This window comes from Bos taurus, chromosome 12 (assembly GCF_002263795.3).
Source record: "Bos taurus isolate L1 Dominette 01449 registration number 42190680 breed Hereford chromosome 12, ARS-UCD2.0, whole genome shotgun sequence".
Lineage (NCBI taxonomy): Eukaryota > Metazoa > Chordata > Mammalia > Artiodactyla > Bovidae > Bos > Bos taurus.
In genome coordinates, this window is record NC_037339.1 from 51,809,822 (window position 1) to 51,831,541 (window position 21,720).

Sequence of the window (21,720 nt, forward strand, 5' to 3'; positions counted from 1 at the left end):
CATGGGGCTGCAGCGCTTAGGGAGTCTCTTTCCTTCCCTTTTCAAACAAATGAACTCCAGACTGTACCGTGGCCTCCTGACTTTGTGGGAGGGACAAATTGTGATCTTCTTTGCCATGCTGTAGCTCTGAGTCTAACACAGAGTCTCGGTGAGACACATAAACACACAATTACGGCACAATGGTTGTACTTGGTTGTTCAGAGCAACCCATCCATGTGGGCATTGAAATTGGGCAAGGGAGAGGCACATGAGTGGAAGACTGTGATTTCACCATTTTAAAGCAACTTCCATGAGGATAAACCCCATCTCATTATCCCAGCCTGTTCCAAGAACAGGGACCAAGAGGGAAACAGATAAATACATTGCTAAGAAACAGGAACTCTAAGTGGGCTAATCAGGCCTTCTCCATCACATTTGAGACACGGTCTCTGGGAAAAGAAGAGTCTTCTTTCTATGGTGCTAGAAAGTGAAAGGGTCAATTGCTCAGTCATCTCTGACTGCTAGAAGCAGTTATAAAAATATACACTGAAGCTAAAGACTACCAAAGAGAAGAGCCAAGATATGGAGAGAAAAAAAAAAAACTCATCGTAAGGTAGTTTAGGTCCCAGGATGCAGCCAACCCTGAGGTCAGAGACACCTCTTGGGTTTCCATACTTCTAACCATAGTCTAGTTTGAGTTGGGTTTCTCTAACTTGCACCCACAAGAATTCTGCCTAAAATAGCAATCAGTAGTGGGAAGTGGGGTGTTGAAACTGACAGGCATTACAACATGAGTCTGGTTGAAAACAAGCAGGATGCTGGGCAGTGAGAGTGGCCTTTTGTTCCTGGGAAGGTGACAGTACTGGGTAAGTGGTAACAAAGCAGCCTGGCAGATTTTTCCTATCTGTGTTCTGGGACTCAATCTAGTTCACTTACTTGTGTCTGGGGAACCAACCATGACAAAGTTAAAGTGGGTTGACTGTGTTTTAATCTTGCTTCAGTGAGGTCCTAGACGTTTCAGGCCAAGCTCACCCTCTGATAGGAGAAGGGAAGGTCCACAGAGTCTCACCATTTCTTCTTCCAGCAATCTTTATGTGGACACAAGAACTTATTTTTCTATTTTGAAAGGAAATCATATGGGAAGGCAGGAAGAGCTAGAACACCGAGGAAACCAAATTTCCCCAGACCTCACCAAGTACTTCAGGCTATATGCTCCCACCTGAAATAGACTATGATGTCATCATTTTAAAGCAACTTCCGGGAGGATAAACCCCATCTCATTATCCCAGCCTATTCCAAGAACAGGGACCAAGAGGGAAACAGGTAAAGACATTGCTAAGAAATAGGAACTCCAAGTGGGCTAATCAGGAACTCTGAAAGCAGGTTGGATTCAAGGATCAGGCTGTGGTATGACTGTGTCTTAGTTGCTAGCCTATTGGATTTCCAGACATTGAATAGGCTGACCTCCCTCTGAGATTTTAAGGAAGTGTTATTTCCAGAGACTCAGCAAGCCCTGCAAACAGGCTTGTGATTGATTGCTCAACCCCTGAGGCTGTCCCCAGGCCCCGTCAAAACCTCTACCAGAAGTTCTCCAGCAGCTCTTCCTGAACTTTATGGGTAAGTTCAAGGCAAAGGTTCCAGGAAGTCATATTTTAGCCCGCCTCTGGCCCAAGCCCCAGTGCAGCATGATCAGTAGTGAGCCGAACACTGCATTTTCATCTCCATCTGGCTTGTGTGTCGAACACACAATTGATTCTGAATCTGGAAAGGAAGAACGGTAAGTAAGCTTCTGCCTCAAACCCCAACACCGAGGAGCTGGTACTTTATCCCATACACTTTGGGAAACAGTAGGGACTTATCACCAGTTTTAAGCAGGCTTAAGGCAGATAAAACTTGTGGTGTGTTTTGTAAAGGTAACTATGGCAGCATGGTGGATTGGCAGGAAAAGGGTAATATTGGGGAAATGAACCAAAAAAATTAGCAAGCGATAGCAATAGGAAAACTTTTAAGGGCTTGAAGAGTTACAATGAGTAGGGGAAACACTGAGGGAGGCAGGAAGATGAAAAGCTAGCTGATGCAGGAAATGCAACAGAAGGAATGCATCCCGACCAGCAAAGGGAGCACCAAGGTGAAACTCTGTGGCCTGTAAATGGATACAAGTCACTCGCTTTGTTTTTGCTGGAGGGAAGGAAGAAACCGACAGCTGGAATTCTGTCTGCAACAGAAGGGAAGATTTTTAAACCCCTGTTTATTTTACACTTGAAAAGGATTCATCCTGAAAACTGCCCGGCGGTAAAGACGCTCTTAAGGGATTTTGGCAAGATGTACACAAAAGAAAGCCTCAGTTAGCTACTGAACTGTTGCCCCCTGGGACCTTCAACCATAGCAGGCACTCAGGAGTCTCCAGGTCCAAGGCACAAAGTTTGTGGTTAGATAATAAGGCTGAATGACATTCATTTTAGATCCCCTTTACCCTGGATGAGAGCATTGTGCTAAGCGATCCTCAAGGCCTCAGCAGACTATAGAAAACATGCAGACCAGAAAAAACTCACAACACACTTCCGTGATTTAGAAAGGCTCGAAGAGATGATTACTTGCCCAAGGGAGTTTAGCATCAGTCCTGTTTCGTCAACATCCCTTCTGTTAAACACTGCATTTCTCACTGCTGTGCCTTTCCTGCTTTGTCACAGCTTTATTTTAGTCCCTAAGTAATTCTACTAGGGGCACTGAATAAATACTCATCGGTCTCTGAGGCAAATGTAGATTCTGTTTGGCAGTTAGAGTTTGTTCATCTTGCAGGGTTTATGTGAGGTCTATCAAGTGGGCTGAGTGCTAGCTTAGATCCCGCCATATAGGAAGAAAATATGGCATCTATCCCCAACTACACAGAAAATTGTGGCTTTAGCTACAAAACTGTTTAGCAAAAAGACACTTTGCTATTACAAATATCTGGTAACCCTTCCCTGTTTTCACTCCCATCTGTACTTCCTTCCCCTTTGATGCTTCTCCAGAATTACATTTATCACAAGAATTCAGAAACTTAGTAGGTTACACTAAAAAAGAAAAAACTTAATGGTAATCAAAACACCACTCAAACATTCTTTGGCTGGCCCCGAGGTTATTATTCAACAGCATACTGCTTCTAACTCTTCACAAAGACTAAAAACTGTTTCTCATCATCAGTAAGAAGACTTAAGTTCTTTCCCAGAAACAGCTTAAAGTTCTTCCCCAACTTGGCCAGCTGCACTTGAATTCAGGGTTTCCGCCCTAGAAAGAATGTAGTTGTGTCCAAGTGGCATGAGTCACAGAATTCTAAGCAGGGGAGTTTTTCTCTCTTTAAGAGGGGCAACGGTGAGTTGTTTTTTCTGGTGAAATAATGCTTAAAGTGGACCAGGACTCGAGCCGGCCCATCTCATAGCTTTTATCCATGCCTGGGAGATGTAAAAGGAAAAACTGATGAGAAAGAGAATATTTGAACTCTGGCTCTGGGCCAATCAACTTTGCAGATTTACCAAGTAGTCTTAGCCAAGAACAAAGGTTCTTGAGTGGCGGTATAGACGGTATGGCGGGCAACAGTCCATGGGGTCACAAAGAGTCGGACATGACTGTGTCTGAGTACAGCACATGGAAGATTAAGCCCCTCTGGGATGCCCATTAAGGGCTTGCTGGCTGTCTGTAGGGAGCCCTATAGTCTGCTGAGTCCTTAAGGATCACTTAGCACAGTGCTCTCATCAAGTCCTGCCACCCTATTTGCTGCTGAGAGCTCCAAAGATAGACTGCATCCCAGCTTCACCTTCTTTGGACTTTTATCTGGAGAGCTCCGTCATTGTTTCTGAGATTTGCAACAGTTCATCATGACTGGAACATCATTTACATAAAGATGAGTTTTTATTCATAGAAAGAAAAAGTTTTCGGATGGACTTATGATTATGTGACTCATGCAGGCTTTTTTTTTTTAATTGCTGAGGATGGATCCATTTAATTTTACCGAAAGTCTTCCATACAATATTTCGGATTTGAGAAAGATACAATAGATAATATCAGTTCTATTTGATAGAATCACATAACACGCATGCAGCAAACACCTACTAGAATGTGAGCTGCTCTGCTAGAAGCTTTGGGAAATAAAAAGCTGAGTAATGCATAGGCCCCACTCTCTGATAGCTCATAATCAAGAGGCAAGACAAAGCAAAGGCACATGTAACCACAATACAAAGTGGGCTGTGAAAAGCTTTTGGTTACTTTCCATAGACTAATGGAAACGCACTGAAGGACTGCATGCAGGACTGTAACTGCATTTTACAAAGATCACCTGGCCAGCAGAATGGAGAACAGATTTAAAGGGAAGAACTGAAGCAAAAAGCATTAGGAGTTATGGCAACAATTGAGGTACAATACAAAGGAGACTCAACCTAGCACATGGAATACAGAGGAAATGCATGAAAAGATTTTAAGCAGAAGAAATTAATAGGATGGAGTGGCAAAGGATCAACTGGTGAGGGATGCTGAGGGAATGTAAAAAGGAACAGCTAGGCTTCTGCCTTCAGCTGCTGGGTGGAAAGCAGTGTGTGCACTGTAGGAGAACACGGCAGAGTGAGAAGGACAATCAGGCCAGGCTGAGACGAAAGAGCCAGGGGAGCCCTAGGGAACCACACCACCCACGACAGAGTAGGTGCCTGCCGTAGCTTCACAGCAGACCCGGTCGGGAAGGCAGGCTCTGGGCCACGGATGCCAAGCACAGAGTTGGACTTTAATTCAGCGAGCTGGGGAGAGGCTTGAAAGCAGGAGAAAAACAAGATTGAAGCAGTTCTCCTCTAAAACTAACCTAATCAACAAAGAGACAAAGATTCCAAAAGGTGAAGCGGTATGAAGACACCTAGTTAGTGTCAGAGACAAATTAAAAGGCAAGTCTTTGGACTCCTGGTCCAGTCTGTGCAAAGACAAGGAACCCTGCCTGCTTCTCAGAATTCTATGTCCTCCTCTAGAATAGCATTGAAGCATGTATATTACCATATGTGAAATAGATGACCAGCCCAAGCTCAGTGCATGAAACAGGGCACTCAAAGCCAGTGCACTGGGACAACCAGAGGAATGAAATGGGGAGGGAGGTGGGAGAGGGGTTCGGGGCAGGGGGGACACATGTACACCCGTGGCTGATTCATGTCAATGTATGGTAAAAACCACCACAATATTGTAAAGTAATTAGCCTCCAATTATAATTAATAAATATGTTTTTAAATATATAAGAAATACCAAGTAAGAAAAAAAAGAAGTCCTTCTCCCTTAATCTATCCCAGCCATGATATTTAGCTTGGACTAGAACATTTGGCACATTAAGAAAATGAATGGCTACTTCCACTATTTTTTGGTAACAACCAAAGAGCCCAGTCCAGTGTTCTAATAAAAAAAAAAAGCTTAAAAATACTGGTGATTATAAATGCAGATAGTGGCAATGCTCTTTAAGACTCTTTCAAAGTCTAGTGGGAATAAAAAGGGTAGAAAGACACTTTAAAAAACACTTTAAAGATAATAAAATGGCTTCCAAACACACATTAGTATAGTTGCTGTCGTTCAACCATCAAGTTGTGTCCAGCTCTCTGCAGCCTCATAGACAGCAGCACGCCAGGCTTCCCTGTCCTTCACCATCTCCTGGAGTTTGCTCCAACTTATGTCCATTGAGTCAGGGATGCCATCCAACCCTCTCATCCTCTGCTGCCCCTTCTCCTTTTACCTTCAATCTTTCCCAGCATCAGGGTCTTTTCCAATGAGTCAGCTCTTCACATCAAGTGGCCATAGTTCCCAATTGCAGCAAAACTGTTTGGGAAGAAGAAGTTCCTATTACCCAGGAAATAAAGATTGAGGAGGAGGGCAGAATGAGAGGTGAGTGGACTGTCATTAACTTCATGTGTCTTAAATAAGCACTTTGATGAACAAAAACAATCACGAAATCTCAATACACCAACTTCTAGTCAGCAGATGTGTTTCAGGCACACGTGAGCTTGCGTGCACGCATGCACTCACAGTTCATCTAGAACTTGAGGGGAAACATTGGAAATCCAACAGCCAAGGTCAGGCTGAAGCAGTGGACGTTCCAGTGGACTTCCCAGAGCTATTATTTTCATGACATAAAATGCTGTGCATTTGTTCTCCCTTTTTATTAAGGCCTTTGGGTATATTTATTTTTTATGGTTGTTATTATTTGCTAAAGTGAATTTAAGAGAGAAATTCCATGAGAACAAAAGGATGAGTTTTTTAAACAAATACTTTGTAATATAACTTTACCTCAACAGCTCTCTTTACCATGTTTATTCATGAGCAGGCAGTGAATTTTAAATCTGCTCCTTCTGTAATCCATCTCCTGAGAAGAATGAAAGTTGAGCTTGATGAGAGAGAAGGCTCACAGGAGAAAATTTCTTACTCTGTGCTAGGCAATCATCCTAGTTGAGAACAGATTATGGGAAAGAGGAGCCATAAAAAATATCATGATCAAAGTAGCCTATGGGAAAGGAAAAAGAAAGGAGCAGAGTGATAAAAGAAAATAAAAGCAAGATGATTAGAACCCGCAAAAATTGATTCTTTTACATGTACTGATCCTTTTCTCCATTGCTTCACCTAATATTATCAGTTTCATAGTACTGTCTGGATTATATCAAAAGTGTTGGCCCACTGCAACATCAAATTTGGGAGCCATGTGGTCAATCCCATCAGCAGCAAAGCAATTAATTATATACAACTACTTCAAGGGTGGCTCAGGCAGTAGAGAATCTGCTTGCAATGCAAGAGACCTGGGTTCAATCCCTGGGTTGGGAAGATCCCCTGGAGAAGGGAATAGCAACCCACTGTAGTTTTCCTGCCTGGAGAATTTCATGGACAGAGGAGCCTGATGGGCTACAGTCCATGGGATCACAAAGAGTCAGACACAACTGAGCAACTGACGCTTTCACTTTCACACTCCCAAATAAACAAATGCTGATTCAGAGAAGGGATGTAGACAGAAGTAATGGATGACAATAGAAAGAAGTGGGGAGGAATGGGGGCAGGGGGGAAATCACTCAGAAGCACAAGACGTGATTCCTTATGAAAGAAAATGCATGTTTAAATTTTATATTTAAAAAAGAAATGAACAGTAAATCTCAAAAATGTTATTACTACAGCTATTCAAAACTAAAATTAAACAGATATGATGCACACTGAAACTAAATATTAATATATTCAAAAAAGAGAAAATGGGGAATATAAACTAAATCCACAGATGATCTCAATAATGTACTGACTCAAAAGACTGTAAATCTAGATGAACACTTAAAGGCAATTTATTCAAGAATGGAAAAAAAGAAAGTGAAAATGTCAGCCACTTCGTTGTGTCCGACTCTTTGAGATCCATGGACTATAGCCCACCAGGCTCCTCTGTCCATGGGACTGACTCTCCAGGCAAGAATATTGGAGTGGGTAGCCATTCCCTTCTCAGGGGATCTTCCTGACTTGGGTCTCCTGCATGGCAGGCAGATTCTTTACAGTCTCAAACCTAAAGGAAAGGTTATTTATTTACATGACAGAATTATCTGAGAGCTTATGAATACCACTGATCATGTTTTATAAGTGAGACCAATGTATTTAACAGAAAAATAAAAGATTTGTGCACTTAGTGTGTCAAATGAATTGCTAAAAAAAAATTTTTAAAGGACTTGGCCTAGGATCACCAAAAATATTACAAGAAATTATCTACCATAACTCCTTCTTTCTTGGTTTTTCTATAAATAGTAATTTTACATTGGAAAACTTGGGGAGTACTTACCATTGAATCATAGATCTGGAAATAATCTCAAGAAGTTGTCTAAAAACCTACATTCTTCCGGACAGTAATGATTTCAAACTAGGCTAACTTATTCCTATTTAAACTTTTCTAACAAGGCTCGGAAAAGGAGATGCTACAATCAGCCTTGAAAATGCCCATTGGTCAATTCCCAAGAACCTCAGAAGACTGTTTTTAACTCTATCATGGAACAACAAAAATAATCAAGTTTCAGAAAAGACATTTTTCCTAAATATGATTGTCTTTGGGGTAGTATGTTGCTTTCTTCTTATGACTAAAAAGTATAAACTAAATTAATTTAGTCTATTTTGCTAAAATTAAAAAAAAAATTATTTAGGTTTAGAGCCTAGGCAGTCCAAGGAAGAGCCTGGGAAAGACCCAGACAAGCAACAATCTAGCTCAAAGGAGACCCCATGTCCACGATGGGCAAACTATATGACATGACTGGCCCACTGGGTGAATCACAACAGCGTATCTATGTCTGGAAATGACAATGCAGAAGTAATCAACTTTTGCGCACTAGTTGTGGTTGGAATCTTCAGTCCTAGCCTTGGAAAAGGCCCTCCACATCCCCCCTTCCTTGTAACAAAAATGAAAAGCTAAGACAAATTTTCCTCCCTTCTTAATCAACGTCCCTAATTTCAGCTTGGAGCCTGTACAAAAGCAAAGTGTTGGTACCTTGTGGAAGTCACAGCCTCAACAACAACAGTGCCCCTTTCTGGATCCTGCCCATCTCCTTTCACACTATGCCTCTTAGCCCTTTTTCTCAGCTTGCCACCCTAGAGAAACCCACAAAAATATCTAAAAATACAGAGGAAAAGCTCCCACTTCTGCAAAACATGGGCAGTATCACAACCACAAATCACACATCCGAGAGCCAACCTGCAGGCACTGTGCAATCTGGACTGAGTCAGTTAGCTGCGTACGTGCGCAGTTTCTCAGATGTTAGGTGAGATAAAGGCATCCCCTACAGTAAGTGAAGGTCACAGCCAGTAATCTTTGAACTGAAACCATGTGTTCTTGACATGAAAACAGATGATGAGAGAGGCAGGGAATGGTCCCGGACAGTCATAGAGCAATATCACAAAACTGGAGAAAGGAGAAGGAGCTCAGAGTGAAAGCATGTCACCTTACCTTTTCTATGGGATGATCCAGCCTCTTACCCAAGGGAAGTAGGCAGAAGTGAAGCAGAGTAGAGGGAGGAGAGGAAAGAGTGATGGGCAGAGAACAGTGAGCCTGTAATCCAAATGACTGCTGTTCACTATACTATTCTCTATATAGGGAAAAAACACAGGAAAATTGTGTCCCTAGGCAAAAAGGGAGTGTCAACTTTGGGAAGGGAGAAAGTCTCCAAGACAAGAAACCCTAAGGCGGTCAGCAGGTATCCATGACTTACTGCACCACTGCTACCCATTCAGTGTTACCCCCAACACCCATTCTCTACATACACACAAACACGCACATACGAACTAGGGCCAGGAGTAAGGTGAGGCAAGTAAGGAGCCCAGGGAGACCCTGAAAGTCTGTTGCTCTTGAATTTTGCACCCCAGGCACTTTGCTTGTCTCACCTTAACCCCAGTTCTGACACACAAATGCATCAGTGTGTCAGGAAACCACTGGCTCTATTCAATTATGAGGAGTGAGTAGGGGAAAGAAAGATAATGAAGATAAGAGACAAACAGCTCTCCTTGGCCTCATAGAAAAGACAAAGTCATCATAACAGTACAAAGAAGAGCTTGTTAAATTATAGAAGAATATCATATCCAAGAAAGCAGAGCTCAGAAAATAAATGGAAGTGGAAAACAACATTTGAGTGGTAGATGCTACACAAGAAGAAATTAAGAAAATGGAATAAGAACAACTGAAAATGTCCTCAGGGACATAATAAGTAGTCTTGAGAAAATTAAACAAAATGAGATAGAAAAGAGGAATAATATACTTAAAATGTCTAGAAAAAGTGATACATAGGGAAGCTAGATTTAAAAATGAACATACACATAATTGTTGTGAAGACAAAACAGAAAAATGGAATAGAAGAAAATATACAAAGATATCCTAGAAAAATAAATAAATTTCCTTGAACTAGATCCTTCCAGGTACAAATTATTAGAGTAAAACATGCAGTTGTAAAAACATTATCAGTATGATCAATGGCAGTATACATCCTGGAAAAGTACCTGGCTGCCATTAAAAATTAACAAACATTGTTTAAATCTAGGCATAAAAAGCAAGTAACTAATCAGATAGATCCCAAATTTTTCCACAAAATTTCTCAATTTCAGATAATATTTATAGTCTTGAGAGTCAGTTTGGGTAAGAACTTGGAAACTCTATAACCCATAAGACCTGAAAGGAAAGAAAAATGAAAAACTGGGAATTCCTTGGCAGTCCAATGGTTAGGACTTGCCACATTCACTGCCTTGGGCCCAGGTTTGATGCCTGGTCAGGGAACTAAGACCCCGCAAGTTGCTCCCCCCAAAAAATTTTAATTTAATTTAAAGATTTTTTAAATATTGAAAGGTAAGATCCAGTCAACATAAAAATGAACAAAAATAAATTACTTTGGAAAGAACAGACAGGTGGTAAACATCGAATCAGTGTGTACATCAGATCAGATCAGATCAGATCAGTCGCTCAGTCGTGTCCAACTCTTTGTGACCCCATGAATCACAGCACGCCAGGCCTCCCTGTCCCTCACCAACTCCCGGAGTTCACTCAGACTCACGTCCATCGAGTCAGTGATGCTATCCAGCCATCTCATCCTCTGTCGTCCCCTTCTCCTCTTGCCCTCAATCCCTCCCAGCATCATAGAACTATGCATAAACGTAAATCTCAAAAATCTTGAAAATAGAAAAATTATAATATGAATAATTTTCAAAACTGGCATCCAGGTGAAAGCTGGAGGGGGGAAGTGTGCTAATTTTCTAATATTCAGAGCAATAGATACTACCCAAAATTTAATTCTGTAGTTTTTTAAAAAAAACGACTACATTCTCTGTATCCTCTTAGCAAGATACCTTGAGAACCAATTTGCCTTACAGTGAAAATTTATCTGAACTTCAGCAATACTTCATTTAATTCTGTTTCTTCTTTTTTTTGGCTAAATTATTAACAAGATAAAATTTAATGCATATCACTTTCAAGTAGCATATGGAGAATAACTCCATTTTTTATAAGTATTTATATCTCTATGTATCTATCTTTCTAATATATACAGAAAGGTGTCTGAAATAACCATAAGTTATTTCTGGTAGGTAATTGAAGATATTTATAATCATTGCAGTTTTATACTTTTCAGCATTGTGTGATATTTTATGGTGAGCAAGTATGATTTTTTTTTTAAAGATAATGTCAATATTTTTTATGTGACTTGTGGCTCTGTGGGTACAGAATCCATTGGCAATGCAGGAGACCTGGCTTCAATCCCTGGGTGGGGAAGATCCCCTGGAGGAGGTCATGACAATTCACTCCAGTATTCTTGCCTGGAGAATCCCAATGGATAGAAGAGCCTGGCAGGCTACCATCCATGGGGTTACAAAGAGTTGGACACAACTGAGCGACTAAGCACACAAAGAGAAAGAAACAGGAGGCGAGTGAGAAAAGAAGGGAGGGAGGTGTGGAAAGCAAGAAAATTTTCACCACATACACTCAAGCCAAGTGCCTTCTTTGAGGAAAACATGACTAAGCCACATTAAACAATTAGTGGGAAGAACACTTCACTTGGGATGGAGTCCAAGGCAGAACAGCAATAGTGATGGGCAGGAAGAGGGTGTAGTAACCAGAGTTCTGCTGTTACCCTCTCTCTATCAAGGAGCCCAGGATTGCTTGTCTGCTTATCTCTCTCTCCCAACAAATACAACCAATTGCACTTCTTCATTTTGCTCTGATAATAGGGGCCAATGGGAAACAATGCACCCTTGTGTTGTTCACCCCTCCCCTTGAAATATGCCCTTGGTTAGCCTGTTGCTGGGCATAATGCCTTAATATAAAGCGCAAATTCCAAAGGTGAGAAATTTGTCAAATCAGTGCTAGGCAGTGGCAGGGACTTCGTCAGGAGAATTTCAGTTGAATTAAGCTTCTCAGGCTAGCACTTATCAACTGTTTGTCTATACCATCCTACCAGAAACAAAACTCTTTAACTCACAGTGGGAATTTTTGATGGTGAGATTCTGACATGAGGACATTTGTGACTTTTCCTCCATTCGGAAATATTACTCCACAGCTGAGCAGTTCAGGAGAGGATGAGTTGCAGGAATGGGATAAGCTCATGACTGGAAAGGATCCAGGATAAGGTATGTAGAGATGGAGTGAAGTATCTACTGCACACATTGTATAGTGATTTCTTTTTAAGATGGAAATTTAACATTCGTTTTGAAGGTCACTCTTGGCCTATTCAAGAGATAACTGTTTGACTCTTCATGCTTAAATGGCTTTCTACATCTCTGCCTGCGCTGGCTGTGGATCTTGGCAGGCTGGAAATTGCTCTGGGGTTGTGGGGGGGACACTCAATGACTGGGGGAGAGGAGTAGATGGATAAATACTCTGCAATAAGAGGATTCGGAGATGTGTTCCACAATCCTTCAGAAGCTCCCCAGAAACACTGAGATCCAATTCCACATAGTCCAGTTCACTCATGACCACACTTTTCACTGGTTTTCCTTCCTTCTTTGTCTCACAACCCCACCATCTCACAGTGCTTTCTGGCACCTCATGCCGAAGAAACTACTGGTGTTCAATCCCTTATCACAGGTACAGTTTTTTGGCAGAAATCATCTATGTTAATCATCTCAGGTTGCCATAACAAAATAGCATGGACTGAGTGACTTAAACAACAGATATGTATTTTCTCACAGTACTGGAAGCTAGAAGTCCAAGATCATGGTGTTGCCAAAGTTGGTTCTAGTGATGCGTCTCCTCCTGGTTTGTAGATGGCCATCTTCTTGCCATGTCCTCACATGGCCTCTCCTCTGTGTACTGGCAGAGAGAGAGAGAGATAAGGATACCAGACCTATTAGATTAATCCCTACCGTTATGATTCATTTAATCCTTATGACCTTCTCAGAGGCTCTGTCTCCAAATACAGTCATGTTGGGAGTTTAAGCTTCAACATTTGAATTGGTAGAAGGAGAAGACACAATTCAGTACATTAAGACATCCTGACATGGGACTTTCCAGGAGGGAGACATCAATTCCAAGATGCTTCCGCAGGGACTCTCCATCACAAGCGTGAGAGCTGCTTAACCTGAGTCAAGAGAAGGATGGGTAAGTTGTCCCCTTGTCCAACTATAGGCTTAACCAGGTTTCAACAGGTGTTACCATCAGAAGCTGCAGGTGAAGTTTCAGAATGGCAGGACATCATGACCTGGAGGTTTCCAGCTCTTCTTGCCATCTTAGTTGAGATGAGTAGCAACCGAGTAGTGGCAGTAGGGAGTGTAGGATGTCAATATACTCTCACAGAAGGGAGGAGCTAACAATTTCTCAAAAGAAATCTCACAGCCTTGCAAGTCAAGTTTATAGAAACCTTACACTTGACTCCAAACCCCAGATACCCAATAAATGAAAGACATAGTTTAAAAAATTACTTATGGCCCTTATATATGTTTTCCTAAGTGACAGAACCACAGTTTCCTCCTTTGCAAAACAGCAATAATAATGCTGAATTGCAGGGTTGTGATGAATAAATGAGATCGAACATGTAAGATGTTTAGCCTAGTGTGTGGCACTCCATAAGTATGACTTCCCTTTCCACAAATACGAGCATCCTTCCTTCATCCCAGGAAACTGGGACATATACTGGTCTCTGGCTTCACTCCAGGACATTAGTCACACTTATTTTACTATTGTCATTAGGAGTTTTTAAAAGCCACCTCTCGGTTCTTGTGTTTCCAATCAAATGATGTTAAATGAAAACAAAATCTCTTTTTCTTGGATTCCTTAAGCCTTCTGGTTTCTACCAATGTAAAATTCTGGATGCAAATCTATCTTTAACTGATTTTTTTAAAAAATCAAGCTTACTTTAAGTATGTTATCACTATGGTTTATCCACCAGGTTCCTAGATTGAAACAAGGAATATACAAGTGCCTACTTCTAGAGCTTGGAGGTTGGCAGTAGACCAGATAATACATCTTTCAACAAAGGAGAGTTCTATTTCATAGGAAAGAAGAGATAAAGTTATTTCCATTGCTTCTTCTCTTACTTATTCAATATGCTTTGTCTCTATAAGTCAAGTTCCTTTTCAAGTTCTAGTTCTTTGATCTGTAAGCATCCAAAGAACATCTCTTCTTCTTCCTCTCCCATTTCTGTGTTTCAAATTCTCATCCTACATTGATTCCACTCCTTTCCTCTCAGTACATCTATGTATTTCTCATACCACTTCTCTCACTCTCCCAAGCTTACACTTGCCGTTTCTTTTCTTCCTATTAGCTACAACAAAACCATCACAGGAAAGGATGTCTATGATGCCTTGTGACAGAACAATGAAAGCCTCCAAGACAGTCAGGTCCTCAGACAACACACAGGTCCCAAGTGATGTTCACACCATGCTCAGGGCTTACTGAGAGGGTCTATAGCTTTTAGGGGCTTCCCTGGTGGCTCAGGGGTAAAGAATCTGCCTGCAGTGAGGGAGAGATGGGTTTGATCCCTGGGTCAGAAGATCCCCTGGAGAACGAAATGGCCACACACTCCAGTATTCTTGCCTGGAGAATTCCATGGACAGAGGAGCCTGGTGGGGTCCATGGGGTCGGAAAGAGTCAGACACAGCTGAACAACTAACACGAACTAACTATAGCTTTTATAAGTGTTCTTTGACAACCTCCACAAAGGATTCCCAGGTGGCGCTAGTGGTAAAGAACCTGCCTGCCAATGCAGGAAACATAAGAGATGTGGGTTCAGTCCCTGGGTAGGGAAGATCCCGTGGAGAAAGAAATGGAAACCCACTCTGGTATTCTTGCCTGGAGAATCCTACAGAGGACCTGGTGGGCTAGTCCATAGGGTCACAAAGAGTCGGACATGACTAAAGCAACTTACCATGCACAAATGCTTTGACCTTCACCTTCTCAACTTCTCTAAAGTTAACAAGAGGAAAGCTCTTGTGATCCCAGTGGAAAAACAGGGCAAGTCTGGTGTCAATAAACAAATTCCCTTATGAGTTGACCAAACCAAATATTCAGCCCCAACTTGCTGGGTGCTTCTCCCTGCTACCCGGTGTTCCAGTGCAGATTTGCAGACTTCCCTGTTGGCCACCCGGGACCTCAACCTCACAACTCACAGTACACAGGAGACAGGGGAACCCACAACAAGAAATGGGTTCACAGCCTTAAGCCATCGGAAATGCTCAGTGCAGACTACCATCAGCGATCTCAGTAACATCCTGCCTTTACGTCAACTAGCAACTTGGAACTCTCCCCATATCTCATGCACAGACCACAGACACCATCCCCCATGCTCTCACCCAGGAAAAGAACTCTGTTTGTCATTTTCCAGAAGTCTAGTTGCTCAACCTTTGCTGGACTATTTCTAGAAGGCAACAAACCCAACAAGCCTGAAGGAACAATGTGGACAGAGTTTGCTCCCTCTTTCACATCTCATTTTAATCTCTTCTTCTGCAAAATAAACAGTCCAAGGCCCTTCTCTCATTCCCTGTTTATGGATACTTCAGTCCCTTAGTTGCCCTGTTCTTATTACATTTGGGTATCAAAGCTAGTTTCACCAAGGGTGTTTACCATCATCACCAAGGGTGTTTACAATTCTAGTTAATATTATTGATAATGTTATTGACACAGTACTACAGATAATGTATTATTTATCACTTGTCTCTATAATGGGAGGCAAATGCCTGGGCCTTTAGGAGTGATTATTTACTTTCCTCATTACATACTGGAGCACATAGTAACCACCACTTAGCTGCTACTTTCTGATTTTTCTCAAATAGTTGGGGAAGGGGTTTTTAAAAAATCACATCCATTTTTCTTTCAAAATCAAAACATAGCTTCTAAAAGTCAAATTATTTCCCATGTATTTTTAAAAATTTAATATGATACCATTCCTGGAAAGAACCATCAATGAGAACTAAAGAGCAGTGAGATTTAATTCAATGAGGACTGGAGGGAAATGCATGTTAGAATATGTGGAAAATCTATGTGACACTGAAGAGTTGAGCTAAATATAGAAGCCAAATTTTTAAAAAATTCTGAGTTTGTGTCCATAAGCTAAAATGCTGCTAAATACGTCAATATTAAAGAAAGCAGCAAACCAAGGCCCACTGTCCTGCTTCCTATATGAAGTGGGCAAATATTAAGAAGACACTGGGAGGTCATTATACTTTAGAATCACTGCATAGCAGGCTGAGAATAGTGTAGCAGGGAAGGAGAAATGGAAGGCAAGAGGAGAAAGAAGGAAAAGAAGGATTAAATCTGTAACAGAAGAAGCCAAGCCTACTTGCCTCTACAAATACCATTTCTGCCAAGAGAATAGAGGATGAGAATAGTGTTTCATCTTCAATAATCCATCTAACAACCTCTCATGTAGCTACTATAATGATTTATGCAGTAATTTGTAGAAACCATCCTTATCTGTATTATCTAACATGGATTTGAAAAAAGAACATCACGTATATACCCTGAAATAAGAAAACTTTAAGAGACAAGCACACATCCAAAGCTACTATTGAAGAGAGAGGAGTAAAAAGAAAGAATTGTTCTTTCCTGACATCAAAATGTGGCAGGTTTAAAACCAGGAGGAAGTTATCTATGGGTTTGTGCTGTTTTGTTTTTTTAGATGATAGAATCTGCTGAGAGACTTTTAGAAATGGAAAGAAAAGCTACAGCAGATGCAGCTGAGACAACATGAAGAGCTGTCTTTCCTGAATCCCAAACAGCAGCAGATAAAAAGCAGAGAGTAAACGAAAAGGTCATCTCACACTCGTGGCCTTCTGAGTTTGGGGTTTTCCTTTTTCCTTTGGCCACTACCTTGCCAGTCATTTCCATGTTGTTTTTCTTGTTTAATCAAGAAAAACAGGCAAGACAAAAGGGATTATTTTCCAGAAGCTCTGCTTGTTTAGCGTCATAGGAATTTGAGGTTGTTATCTAGTATATTTGGGATGATTCTTCAGGGGTAACAGCGAAGTCTACAGTGTTTATGAATTTATTTCCTAGTGTGATATTTCCACCACCTTTTACTCTTCCAGATGGGTTTCAACTGCATCTGTTTGCTTTTCCTGTTGCTTGTGAAAGTACACCTCGTGATCACTATCCACAGCTGCTTTGTATGAGCCTCAGAGAATTCTATGAGCAGGGAAATTTTAAAACATACGAGACCAGAGTTTTTCATAAAGTCTTATTAATCATATTTTGAAAGGGATAAACGTCTTGCCAAATTTGTCTGAATTTCTGGTCAAGTAAAAGGCAGGTCTTCAAACCATCAGACAAAATGTATTCAGTTTATATCTAGTGTGTCCAGAACTACACCCAGCTACCACATGGGATGTGGCACTTTTAAAATACAAGACATGGTCCTTGCTCTCCTACATGGTTTAAAGTTTAACTGAAACAATTTAGAGAGCAATGAAAAGGTAAAGCAGGAGGAAGAGAGGTCTCAGGAGGAACAGAAATGCCAGCAAGACCTTGAACTATTTAGGATTCGTGGAGAGGTAGAGAGAGGGGACTCCAGTCCAGGAATAGCAAGATTAAAGATATACAGGAGGGTTGCTTTGAGAATTTTCAGGAACACTGAGTAAGCCTGTGAGGAAGCAAGCAGAGAAAGCCAATTAACATGTTCAAAAAGTTTCGGTTATTTCATTTCAGTTATTTCCAGGAAGGGGACATTTTTATGCTCATTAGAGAATTAAATGCTTTGATTAATTGGGTTTTTATCCCCATTTAAGTTCTATTTCCTTTAATGCACCATATTTTTATTTTTTTGTAGTAAACTAAATACAGGACCTGAAATAGTGCTTCTTCACAACCAAAGTATGACCTCTTCCCTGAAGAAACCACGTGTTAGCAGCACATGTTCCTCCTACCACCAGCCCACCCTACTGCCAGCCTGGTGATAGTTGGGGGTGGAGGGAATAACAGCATGAATGCCTTAGGACTGGGCTTGAATCTTCTGTTTTGGGGGTTTGGTGGGACTTGTTTGTTGGTATTTATACAGTGTTATACAGATAACATTCTATTAATTACTTAAGTTCAATTCCCCTGGAAATGGAAATGATATCAGAAACCCATACCTGGAGAGAAAGAATAATTATTTTGTTTGGCTTTGGTAACATCCATGAAAGAATCTCCTTCTTTCTCAAAGCAGTATATCTCAGAGGAGGCAGCCTATGTTTCTGTGTTCAATTAATATCCAGTAGATTACTGTGAAACTCTTGGTTCTGCTGTTTAATTTTAAAATTCCCCTTCAATTTTCCTCCTTCAATTGAACTGATGTTCAGGTAAAGCTATGAAACAATCCAAAGACAAATAAAAGGAAAGACAAACAGCAGTAAGTACCATTTGGTGGTATCTTTCCCATGTCAGATCTCTGCCAAGTGCTTTACCTGCATTGTCTTATTTCATCTTTCCCACCATCCTATGAGATTGGCATTATAATCCCCATTCTATAAACAGGGAAACTGACAGGGTGGGTTGTTTCCAAAAGTCCCATTCTAGCGAGTGATAGAGCTAGGATTCAAGGCCTAGCTCCAAGAGGAGCCTGGTGTGCTGCAGTCTATGGATTCATGGCCTTAACCACCATGCAAATTTTAATATGGAATGTGGAAAAAGTGAAAGGGAAGAAGGGCTACAGAAGAGAACTGAAAGATGATACTGGGTGTCAAAATGACTGATCATTCTGAAGCAAGAAGGTAATTGAGGAAGTACTAGGATTAAAAACTTTAAGACTAATGAGAGATACAGAACTGATGAGCAATACCCGGATAGTTAATGTTTAGCCTCATCTATAAACACTCTGAACTGCTAAAATGCAAATTGAAACCACAGTGAGATACCACCTCACACCTGTCAAAATGGCTATTATCAAAAATACCACAAAAAACAAGTGTTGCCAAGGATGTAGAGAAAAGGAAAGCCTGTTAGTGGGAATGTAAATTGGTACAGTTACTAAGGAAAATGGTTTCCTTAGTATGGAGTTTACTCAAAAAATTAAAAATAGAACTACCATACAACTTAGCAGTTTCACTCCTGAGTATTCATCCAAAGAAAGAGAAAATAGTAACTTGAAAAGATATAAACACCCCTATGTTTATTGCAACATTATTTACAATAGCAAGACATGGAAATAATCCAGGTATCAACTGAGGGATAAATGAATAAGGAAAATATGGCATATCCATATGGTGGAATATTATTCGGCCATAAAAAGGAGTGAAATCTTGCCATTTGCAACAACATGGATTGATACTAACAGTATTATGCTAAGTGAAATATGCCAAACAGAGAAAGACAAATACTGTATCAACTCACTAATATGTGGAATCTAACAAACCTGAACTCATAGAAACAGAGAGCACACTGGTGCCTGCCAGAAGCAATCTAGGGTGGGAGAAGTGGGTGAAGAAAGTCAAAAGGTACAAACTTAAAGTTACAAAACAATTAAGTCATGGGTATATATAATGTGCGTATGGTAATTGTAGTTAATAATTGTATATTTTAAAGTTGCTAAGAAAATAGATCTTAAAAGCTCTCATAAAAAGAAAAAAAATGTAATTATGTGAGATGAGGATGCGACAGAGAATGAGACGGTTAGATAGCATCACCAACTCAATGGACTTGAATCTAAGCAAACTCGGGGAATAGTAGAGGATGGAGGAGCCTGGTGTGCTGCAATCTATAGAATTGCAAAGAGTTGGACACAACTTAGCAACTAAACAACAGCAACGTAAGGTGACATGCTAACCAGACTTATTGTGGAGATCATTATACATGTGGCAATGCATACAAATATTGAATCTTTGTAAAACTAATATATGAATTACATCTCAATAAAAAAGATAAACTGAGCTCCTAAATGCTCTATTTTAACCATAAATTATCTATGTGGGATCTGCTCCATATGAATATAGTCAAAATGAAAGAAGACCTTCTCAGAAAAGCCAAAAATGGCATCTATTTTTACACTTGGGTGGTAACTACCTCTTATGAGGAAGTAAGATCAACAGAAGAACCAAAGAATTTAGGAATAAGTTCTGTCAGCAATATCATGTTTATCTTCAAAGCACACTATCTGGAACATTTTGTCATTTTTTAGACCACCAGTGTTGAGAAGAGATTATTCAGAAGGATAATAATTTAAATGTAACAGGATGCTGTTTTGTAAGCTAGACCACCAGTTGGGTTGGACCAGCATGTGGATTTAGGCAACACTTCTGAGAGTACTTATGATCTTCCCTAAGACCCTAAAAAATGTATCTTTCACTGTCACAATCCTCAGAGACATGCAAAACATGGAAAGGGCTCAAACTATGACAACGATGATATTCAGGTACATTAAAAATATGACTTCTGGAAATGTCCAGAGGAAACTAGATGGCAGGAAAGGACAGCCAAAGGAAACATTGTAAACAAGGAGAGAATGTGGGAGCAAATGAGAAGCCAAACAATACTTAAGTATCCAAAGCTAAAGTGCTGACTGGCCCAGAGCAAGCTGATACACTGACACTCACACTTTTCAGGAGTTGGGGATAAACATGTACACACTGCTGTATTTAAAATGGGTAACAGATAAGGACCTACTGAATGGCACAGGGCCTTCTGCTCAATGTTATATGGTAGCCTGGATCCCCTGGGAGGGGATTTTGGTGGAGAATTGAACACAAAAATCACTGCAGATGGTGACTGCAGCCATGAAATTAAAAGACGCTTACTCCTTGGGAGGAAAGTTATGACCAACCTAGATAGCATATTCAAAAGCAGAGGCATTACTTTGCCAACAAAGGTTTGTCTAGTCAAGGCTACGGTTTTTCCTGTGGTCATGTATGGATGTGAGAGTTGGACTGTGAAGAAGGCTGAGTGCTGACGAATTGATGCTTTTGAACTGTGGTGTTGGAGAAGACTCTTGAGAGTCCCTTGGACTGCAAGGAGATCCAACCAGTCCATTCTGAAGGAGATCAGCCCTGGGATTTCTTTGGAAGGAATGATGCTAAAGCTGAAACTCCAGTACTTTGGCCACCTCATGCGAAGTGTTGACTCATTGGAAAAGACTCTGATGCTGGGAGGCATTGGGGGCAGGAGGAGAAGGGGATGACAGAGGATGAGATGGCTGGATGGCATCACTGACTGGATGGACGTGAGTCTGAGTGAACTCCGGGAGTTGGTGAGGGACAGGGAGGCCTGGCGTGCTGCGATTCATGGGGTCGCAAAGAGTCGGACATGACTGAGTGACTGATCTGATCTGATATGTGTGGCTGGGCCTTCTCAGGTGGTGCTAGCGGTAAAGAACCTGCCTGCTAATGCAGGACAGGTAAGAGAACTGGGTTTGATCCCTGGGTCGGGAAGATCCCCTGAAGGAGAGCGTGGCAACCCACTCCAATAATCTTGCCTGGAGAATCCCATGAACAGAGGAGCCTGGCAGGCTACAGTCTGTAAGTTCACAGAGAGTCAGACACAAATGAAGAGACTTGGCACACACACACGCATATGTATGGTTGAGTCTCTTTGCTGTCCACTTGAAACTACACAACATTGTTAAGCAGCTATCCTACAAAACAAAACTAAAAAAAGAAAACTCAGTCTCTTGATTGGGTTTCAAGCAAAAGGAATTCACTAAAGAACATCTGGGCATCTTTGTCTCTTTTAAACCAAGACTCAGAATTTAAACACAGTCCATAAAGCCTACATATCTGCTCTCATTATTCATGTTGTTCAAGCCTCAGGGAAATTTCACATCTCTCATCCTGTCTTTGAAAGGATGACAACTGTATCCAAATGCC

The 21,720-nt window shown here is 41.0% G+C and overlaps 1 long non-coding RNA gene across 2 annotated transcripts; it reads left to right on the forward strand.

Annotated features, from left to right (window-relative positions):
- The first annotated feature begins 1,670 nt into the window (after nucleotides 1-1,670).
- Nucleotides 1,671-19,791, forward strand: LOC101902043 (uncharacterized). 2 transcript variants are annotated; one of them, XR_009496730.1, is made up of 3 exons: nucleotides 1,671-1,756; nucleotides 4,231-13,054; nucleotides 17,715-19,791. It is a non-coding gene; the product is annotated as an uncharacterized lncRNA (long non-coding RNA). The 2 variants fall into 2 exon arrangements; XR_009496731.1 differs by having other exon boundaries at nucleotides 1,687-1,756; nucleotides 5,727-13,054.
- Nucleotides 19,792-21,720: the final 1,929 nt, after the last annotated feature.